This window comes from Lutra lutra, chromosome 16 (assembly GCF_902655055.1).
Source record: "Lutra lutra chromosome 16, mLutLut1.2, whole genome shotgun sequence".
In the NCBI taxonomy this organism is placed as follows: Eukaryota; Metazoa; Chordata; class Mammalia; order Carnivora; family Mustelidae; genus Lutra; species Lutra lutra.
The window spans coordinates 25,892,828-25,902,806 of NC_062293.1; positions in this window are offsets into that span (position 1 = coordinate 25,892,828).

Sequence of the window (9,979 nt, forward strand, 5' to 3'; positions counted from 1 at the left end):
TGCAAGCTTTTTGCCCAGTTGGGCTCCAGCACAGATCTCATTTTGCATCTGCCCCTTTGGCCTCTCCCTGGGTCAGAAGCTTCGTTCGATGTTGTTACACGGCCGTCCTGTCTCATTGTAACTGTTGCGCGATGTTCCAGTGTGTGAATCATTTCATAATTATTACCCTGATGGAAGTCACTTAAGCAGTTACCCGTTTTTCTCCACTATAAATCATGCTCTGGCAACGTGCTTTTATGGATTTAGCTTCTTTCTTCATTTCAGTTCTTCCCTCCGGTCAGTTCCCAAGAAGGAGAGAGTTTGGGTCAAAGTGCGGGAAGGCGCAAATGATTCTTGGTGTGAACTGTTAGAGTTTTCCAGAAGATGTTTCTTTTTCTATTTTCCAGCTCAAAAAATCATAATGCTCTTTTTCAACCATGGAGAAGAAAGCAAAAATTCTACTCCCCAGAAGTTCCCACTACTAACATTTGGACAACCATCCCTCCAGGCGTCTCTCGATGCATTCATATACATAGAGATGCAGAAATAAAAATAGTTTCTCACCAAAGGGACCATATTCATGTGCCAATTTTGCAAGCTGTTTTTTTACTCAACAGCATGTCCTGGGTTTTTCTCATTGGTTCTGCCACCAACAGGGCCTATGTGGTGGCGTTATATAGTGTAGTCATAGCTGTGAGCCAAGAGCTATGCCAAGAATTCTATCTGCATTAGCTCATTTAAGCCCCACACCAACCCAGTGAGATAAGTTCTATTATTATCATGCCCATTTTATAGATGCGAGAACAGGCTCGGAGAGGTAACTGACTACCCCAGGTCCCCTAGGTGGGAAGTGGCGGGACTGGCACCGAGTTTGTATTCTCCAGGGCTCCGAAACCCATGTGTATACAAATAACACATGAATACATTCTTATTGTAAAAAGCACTAACTGTACAAGCATTCCCACAGCATTGAAAGTAACTTGTGCAGGTCCTCCTCTATACTCCACAGAGTTTCAGCACGTGTGTCTATGAAGTTTAGGTTCACGTGTATGTGACAGAGAACCAAAGTAACATAAGCAAAAGCAAATGAATAATGTTTCTTTTTCTTCCAGTAGAAGAGGTCTGCCCTTGAACCTGACCAACTTACACAGGCTTCCCTTTCTTTGATGACCTTTCTTATTGTGATCAAGCCCCCAGGGAGAGGCCAAATGCCTTTCTGAGGACCAGTGGGGGACAAGCAAGGTCTGGGCTCCTGGAGGTTGCTTATGATCACTGAAGAGGCAAATACCCCTCCTCTGGGTCCCCCACCACCAGCAATTCATGAGCAATACAAATGAGTGATGCAAACTGTCCAGCAGGCAACCCTAATCTTGAACAAGGTCTGCAGGTTCCGGGGACAATTCAACAATCCTACTCACACACCCCCCAGCTTGGATGTACCTGGATGTACATGGATGTACCTGGATAAAACGCTAAGTGAAGGAAACCAGACAAACAAGGCCACATACTATATGACTTCATATACATGAAATGTCCAGAATAGTTACGTCCATAGAGATAGAAAGTAGATGAGGGGGTGCCTGGGTGGCTCAGTGGGTTAAAGCCTCTGCCTTCAGCTCAGGTCCTGATCTCAGGGTCCTGGGATTGAGCCCCGCATTGGGCTCTCTGCTTGGCGGGGAGCCTGCTTCCCCCCTCTCTCTGCCTGTCTCTCTGCCTACTTGTGATCTCTGTCAAATAAATAAATATATTTTTAAAAAGATTTATTTATTCATTTAAGAGAGAGAGCGAGAGCCCATGAGCAGGGGGAAGGGCAAAGCAGGAGGGATGGGGAGGGGGGCGCTGAGCAGACTTCCTGCTGAGTGGGGAGCCTGACACCAGGCTCAATCCCAGGACCCTGAGATCAAGACTTGAGTCAAAATCAAGAGTCAGATGCTTAACTGACTGAGCCACCCAGATGCCCCAAGAAATGTTTAACATATATTAAGTATGTGAATTCAACCTCTAAAGGTCACATGCCTTTTAGGAATTTTTTTTCTATCAACTCAATCTGGACCACTCTACAAATCCCACAGAGTTTTGTTTTTTTTTTTTTTTTTAAGATTTTATTTATTTATTTGACAGAGAGATCACAAGCAGGCAGAGAGGCAGGCAGAGAGAGAGGAGGAAGCAGGCTCCCTGCTGAGCAGAGAGCCCAATGCGGGGCTCGATCCCAGGACTCCGAGACCATGACCTGAGCCGAAGGTAGCGGCTCAACCCACTGAGCCACCCAGGTGCCCCAAATCCCACAGAGTTTAAGCTAAATGGCAACTAACCTCCCTGAGGGCTCACCGTGGCCTTGGTAGCCTTCTAAGAACTTCAACTGTACTTCTTGTTTTAAATTGAGACAAAATTCACATGACACTTCAAATAACATAGAATTCACCATTAAGGGGCGCCTGGCCGGCTCAGTCAGTGGAGCGTGTGACTCTTAATCTCAGGGTTGTGAGATCCGGCCCCACATTGGGCATAGAGATGACTCAAAGAAAAGTAAAATCTTTCTTTTTTAAAAAAAGATTTATTTACTTGAGAAAGAGAGAGCACGTGAGCAAGGGAGCGAGCACAAGTGGGGAGGAGCAGAAGGAAAGGGAGAAGCAGACTCCCTGCTGAGCAGGGAGCCCGATGCAGGGTTCCATCCCAGGATCCCAGGATCATGTCCTGAGCCAAAGGCAGATGCTTAACAGAGTGAGCCACCCAGATGCCCCCAAAATCTTTTTTATTTTTTTAGATTTATTTATTTATTTGAGAAAGAGGAAGAAGAGCAGGGGTGGAGAGGCAGAGGGAGAGAGAATCTCAAGCAGACTCCCCACTGAGCATGGGGCCAGACTCGGCTTAATCTCACAACCCTGAGATCATGACCCGAGCTGAAATCAAGAGTTAGATACTTAACTGACTGAGCTACCCAGGTGCCCCAGGGAAAAATAAAATCCAAAAAAAAAAAATTAAAATTCACCATTTAAAGTGTACAATTCAGTGGGTTTTACTATATTCATAAGGTTATGCAACCATCACCGCTATCTAGTTCCAGAACATTTCTGTCACCCTGGAAAGAAACCCATATCCATTAGCAGACACTCTTCAACCCCCCACCCCCCACCCTCCATCCCTGGCAAACACTCATCTACTTTTTTTTTTTTTAAGATTTTATTTATTTGTTTGACAGACAGAGATCACAAGTAGGCAGAGAGGCAGGCAGCGAGAGAGAGGGGGAAGCAGGCTCCCCGCTGAGCAGAGTGCCTGATGCGGGGCTTGATCCGAGGACCCTGAGTTCATGACCTGAGCTGAAGGCAGAGGCTTAACCCACTGAGCCCCCAGGCACCCCGAATAAATAAATCTTAAAAAAAAAAGCATTTCTTAACATACAGTTTCTTGCATTTATTTTTGTACTGTTTCAATTTTATATACTTTATACACATGTTATGCATACATATAATAGATATAAACATTTATTTGTGTGGTGTTTTAAAATCTGATTTTCGTGGTGTGCTGGCTGGCTCAGGCAGTACAGCATGTGACTCTTGGTCTCAGGGTCATGAGTTCAAACCCCACTCTTGGGTATGGAGATTACTTAAAAAAAAAAAATTAAATAAAATTTGATTTTCATGACCGCTGTAGATATTTTAAAGATGTGGGCCTTGGGCTTCCAAGGCTTAGGCTGCCTTTGTTTTTGAAGCCTCCATTGAGTCGTGAGTCCAAGGCTGCTGTGTGACTGGGCCCATCTGCTCAAGGCCAGACCTTTCACTCTATTGCTTATGAGCTGTGTGACCTGGGACAAGACTAAGGTTGCCAGATTTAGCAAATAAAAATACGGACACTCAGTTACATTTGAAATTCAGATAAGACAATACATTTTTACTGTATGTTCCAAATATTGCATGACACATACTTATACTAAAAAACATATGTATATATCTGTGTTTTTTAAGATTTTATTTATTTACTTGAGAGAGGGGAGGGGCACGAGTGGCGTGAGGGGCAGAAGGAGAAGCAGACTCCCTGCTGAGCAGAGAGCCTGATGCAGGACTCAATCCCAGGACCCCAGGATCATGACCTCAGCCAAAGGCAGATGCTTAACAGACTGAGCCACCCAAGTGCCCTATATATATTTGTCTTATCTGAAATTCTTTTTTTTTTTTTTTAGATTTTTTATTTATTTATTTGATAGAAATCAGAAGTAGGCAGAGAGAGAGGAGGAAGCAGTCTCCCCGCTGAGCAGAGAGTCTGATGCGGGGCTCGATCCCAGGACCCTGGGATTATGACCTGAGCTTAAGGCAGAGGCTTTAACCCACTGAGCCACCCAGGTGCCCCTGTCTTATCTGAAATTCTAACTTAACAGGGCTTTCTGTAATTTCTCTAGCAACCTTGAACATGACCCTTATTACCTGGGGAAGGGTTTTCAAATGGAATCCTATTTAATTCTTACAACTCCCTATTTTTGCCACAGAACAGACAGGCTCCGAGAAGTTGAGTGACCTAGCTCAAAGTCCCCCAGCCAGAAAATTATTGAGCTGGGATTTGAACTTGGTTGTGTGGAATTTGGATGCTCTGCTAAAATGGAACTCAAGCACAATAAGCCGTGATTCACTTACTGATAACATGGGAGTCATGAACTAACTTGGGAATGACACAAGTTTTCATTGACCGAGGAGGAATGTAGAAAAAGTGTTAGAGAATCAAATTTGAGGCAGCATCTATATGGCCCCATCTATACGAATCTTCTACAGCTGCCGTAACACACCACCACAAACTTGGAGGCCCAAAACAACACAAACTTTGTATCTTACAGTGCCATAGGTCACAAGTCAGAAATGGCTAAAATCCAGGTGTCCACAGAGCTGTTCCCCCTGGGGCTCTAGGAAAAAGTGGCATCTTGATTTTTCTAGCGACTAAAGCCTGTGGCATTTTTTGGCTCATGGCCACATCGCTCTGACTCTACCTCCTATCATCATCTCCTTCTCTGACTCTGACCCCCCTGCCTCTCTCTTACAAGGACCCAGTGATTACATTGGGTCTGTGGGATAATTCAGGGGAAACTCCCCTTCTCTCCCCACTCTGCGATCACATCTGTGAAGCCCCTTTTTGCTGTGTTGAGGTAACCAACTCACAGCTTCTGGCGATGAGGATGTGGAAATCTTTGGGGAGCTCTCCCTCTGCCTACCGCACAGTCTAAGAGAGAAATTAGTGGAATGGAGTGCTCTGGGCCTTGACCCCAATCCCTTTCCTCTGCAGTTTTCAGAGGACTGACACACAGCTTACTTTTGTTTTTTGCCTTGCACTGATCCTGGGAAGTAGAGGAAGGCAGGCAGCATGGAGCCCATTCTGTAAGGGAAGCCGAGGAGGGGAGACCCAGTGCCTGAGTCACACAGCCAGAGAGAGAGTCAGGCCTAGAACCTTTCATCAGCATCTTCTCTCCTGGGTCCAGGCCATGTGCCACTGGAACAACGTTCTCACTGGTGGCCTGAGGCAATTCCTCAGGTAGCCGCCTCCCACAATCTAGTGGAGGAAGCCCTCAAGGGGAGCCCGCTCCCTCAGCCCTCATCCTCCCCTCAGCAATCAGCCTTCTCTTGACCAGAACAAGGAGGGAGGGCGCGAGAGAGGGAAGGAACTGGCAGAGAACCTCCAACCTCAGCACAGAGCCCCAGACCTTGATGTCCACTCACCTCGGGGATGTCCTTGATAGCGGCCAGACAGATGGTCCCAGCGATTTCCACACCAGAGGCAAGCTCTGGTTCTTAGAAAAGTCTTACAGCAAACCTCCTGGGCATGTCACTGTGGTTTATGGCTTTGCCTTTGCGTGCTGCTGCCCAGGGGGCCAGGTTCCCTCCCTGCCCCACAGATACTGGAAGGCAGCTACCAGGAACCCACTGGGGCGTCTCCAGGCTTCCCCCCACCCCCACCCATTGTTGATGGCTTCCAAGTGCCAGACACTATTCCAGGAACTGGGATCCAGCCGCGAGTCTGACTGGCAAGCGGCCCACTCCCCAGGCCCTCATGCTTCGGTGGGTGCAGGCCAATAGTAGGATGGGGTAAGGATTCTGAGGATAGTGAAACAGGATGAGACGACAGAGGGTGACAGCGACTCAGGGGCCAGTGCTGTCCCCACTCCAGAGAGGAGAGAGGTGGTTTAGGAAGGACAATGTTGGGGCGCCTGGGTGGCTCAGTGGGTTAAGCCGCTGCCTTCGGCTCGGGTCATGATCCCAGGTCCTGGGTCGAGCCCCACATCGGGCTTTCTGCTCAGCAGGGAGCCTGCTTCCTCCTCTCTCTCTGCCTGCCTCTCTGCCTACTTGTGATTTCTCTCTGTCAAATAAATAAATAAAATCTTAAAAAAAAAAAAAAAAAAAGGAAGGACAATGTTGAGATGCTAATCTGCGGTTTACTCCAGAGCTCCCCTTGCTCCTCACTCCTACTCTGTGTAGCCTAAAAGTCTCCCCTTGAGTCCTTCTCCAGGGAGAGGAAGGGCAGTTCGAGCCTGGGGGTGGTGTCCGGAGTCTTCACACCATCCCTGAGACTGAAGTCAGTCCCTTCTGGGGATAGAGTCCTGCTGGGGCCTGACTTCAGGGCCCAGAAGAATCTAAGATGGCCGCCGAGTGCTGGCTGAGCCACGTTCTGGTGAGGAGGCCAGGAGTGTGATTTGTTGTTTCAGAGGGCCGTGGCCAGATGTGAGGGGAGTGAGCCAGATGTGGAGAGTGAGCCAGGTGTGTCCGTGGAGGCAAGGTGGAAGCAGCGGCTTGACCTGGGGGAGACAGCCTGAGGTGAGGGCAGGCAGCAAGATGGGAGAGGCTGAAGAACAGGCTGCTCCAGCCTTGGGCCTTGGGAGGATGGCTGTCCCTGGGAGGGGATGGTGCATCCTGTGAAGGAAACACAGTGTCTATTTCGGGAGGCTATTAAGCCTCTGCAAAGAGTGGCTGACGACATGCCCGGCACCTGGCTGGGTGGAAATAAACTGAGACATAAGGCAGTAATTGAGGTTGTTGCCTCTGTCGACCCAGCCACTGCTTCTTCCCTGGGCTCCAGAAGGTTGCTGGAGGAGGGAGGCAGGGGGTGGGGGGGGTAGGGACACTGCTCCAGCTAAATGATGCTGGTCCCTGCCCTGCCCTCCACCCCCAGAGCTTTCTCCTATTGGGGCCTCAGCTCCTGCTGTGGGGACACAAGGAGGGCCTGCCACCTGACCTATTGCCTTCTTACCTTCAGTAGCCCACCTCCAATGAAACCTCCCCCAGGAAGGCTTCCCTGATACACATTCTGCTGTTCCCAGGTTGTGATTAATCACTACCCCCTGAGCACATATGTTAAAGTTGGAAATCCACTTTGAGATGACCCAGCTCTGTATCGTAGGCAGACTGACCTTAGCTTCCCCCAGAGACACAGGACTGAACTCAAGGGAGTCCCTGGAATTGAAGGCAAAATCATGCACAAAACCAAATGGTGGATAAAGAGAATGTGGTAGAACCCCACTGGGGGATATTATACGGCCGTAGAAAGGACTAGAGCACCAACAGGTTCCATGACATGCATGAGGCTGGACACGAGCTGAGTGAAAGCAGGCGTACACAAGAGGCCCGACAGTATGTGATTTCACTTACAGGAAACATCCAGAATATAGGCAAATCAATAAAGAAAGAAGATCAGTGGTTGCCTGCAGCCCAGGTGAGATGGGAATGGGGAGTGACTGCTTGGTTTGTACAATGATGAAAAAGTTCCAGAACTAGATAGTCACGATGGTTGTACAGCCTTGTGAGTGCACTAAACACCTCTGAATTGCATTTAGTAAAATGGTGAATGCTACATGTATTTTACCATAATAATTTTTTTAAAAATCTAAATGCACATATCAGGGGAGAAACTTCCTAGCTTTGCTTAGATTTTTCCAAAGGTTAAGCAGCTCTGATCTGGTCTGACACCTTCATGAAGCAGATGGTGAGACAGAAGCCCAGAAAGTGGATGGGACCTGTCCAAGGTCACTCAGGGGATGGCAGCAGAGCCCAGCCAGGCTGTGTACCTGCCTAACCAAGCACCTCTCCCACCCTCTTCTTCCATTGTCCGTTAGTCTCTGCAGAACCCTCCCTGAATGGCCCTCAGACCTCTGTCTTGCTCCCAACCTGCTACTCACAAGCTATGCAATCTCCCGAAGCTAAAAGGCTTTCCAGAAGCTGGGCCCTTGGCTTGAGTTTCATGAGTGTTTGTCTTTAGCTCTAGAGTGGACTCTGAGCACCCAGAGGGCAAGAGAGAATGTTTCTTATTTTCCTCCATATGTCACAAAGCTCCAGGTTACTTTCTTCAAGAAAGAACTCCCTGTTCACCTGCAAGGAGTGGAGTTAGTAGACAGCCTCTAATGAACGTTCTTTGCCCCAGAGGTCTACCACTCTGTGCGATATGCAACACAGTCTGAGGCTCTCCCAGCCCAGTCCCACTTCCTCCCCCTTCATCTTTCCTAGGCCCTATCACACCCCCGCTCCTCCAGGCAATAAACACTTTGCCCTCCTAACCCCATCTCAGTGCCTGCTTCCTCGTGAGCCCAGAAGACACAGTGATCAGCTTGGTATTATCATAAGTGCTCCATAAATGTTCATGGAGTGGACTGAACTGGGGACTCTCTGAGGGGGGGTTGGAGAGAGTGGAAGGAAGCTGGTGTTTGGCTGCCCAGGAAGGATGTTTCAATCATAAGGAGTGACCATGTAGAGGGGGCATGAGGAGGCTGTGCCCCCTGGGACAGGCAGGGAGCCTGGAGAATAACCACCCCCACAGGCATCTTCCCTAGTTCCTCCCCTGTCTAGGGCAAACTACAGCCAAGCTCAGATATGGCCCAGAAGACAGGGCACAGGAGTCCTGGCCTTGGAATTGGGAGAACCAGGTTTAAATTGTACTTCTTGCTAGTCAGATGACTTTATATCCTCCTCTTCTGTAGACCTCAGTTTTTTCATCTGTAAAATGGGTACAGAGTGTATCCCCCCAGCCCTAGCATGATTTTGAGAACTAACTGGGAAGATTCTACACCTTACAGAGGGCCCTGTAGTGAGTAGTTTAAATGCACACTCTCAGTTAAACCTTACAGTGGCCTGTGGGAGAGGCCTTATGACCTTCACTTATAAGTGAGAAAAGTGTGGGTCAGGGACATGAAGGAGCTGGTCCAAGAACACAAAGCTAGCAAGTAGGCAGTCTGGCTCTAAAGCCCCTTTATTACTCCACACTGAGTGACTGCTACGTGCTAAATGTAGGTGCTAAACGGGGTGGGGACAAGTGACAGGCCTGCCATGATCTTATGGAGCTTACATTCTCACAAGGAACTCAAACAACAACAGCCAACCCCCTTAACAAACAGGATAACTCGAGAACATGTTAGGGTTCTAGGGAAAAAATACACGGGGTGCAATTATAAAGTTGAGACCACAGAGGGGCTACTTTAAATTAGGGAGTCAGGGGCGCCTGGGTGGCTCAGTGGGTTAAAGCCTCTGTCTTCAGCTCAGGTCATGATCCCAGAGTCCTGGGATGGAGCCCCTGCATCCTGGCTCTCTGCTCAGCGGGGAGCCTGCTTCCCTTCCTCTCTCTCTACCTGCTTCTCTGCCTACTTGTGATCTCTGTCAAATAAATAAATAAAATCTTAAAAAAAAAATTAGGGAGTTAAGGGCTTTATCTCCAAGGACTGAAACCAGCAGTGTGAGAAGGGCCCAAGTCGTGGTAAAAGCCTCAATTATTTGGGAGGTGATGGAGGGCCTGTAGCGAGCGCGGGCGGGTGTAGGACACAGGCGCCCGGAAAGGATAGGCAGGGACCACCGAGTCCCTGAAACCCACGAGAAGCCACGCAGGGGGTTTCAGCCTGGCATGAAAGGAACAACCCGGCAGCAGCCGCCTGGAGACGCAGAGGGAAATCCGGAGCCCGGGGCGCCCCTACCCTGCCGTCCCACCCACCTCCCCCAGTACTTGGTGCCTCGCCCCGCTCTCGCTGGCCGCTGACGTCACGGCGCTC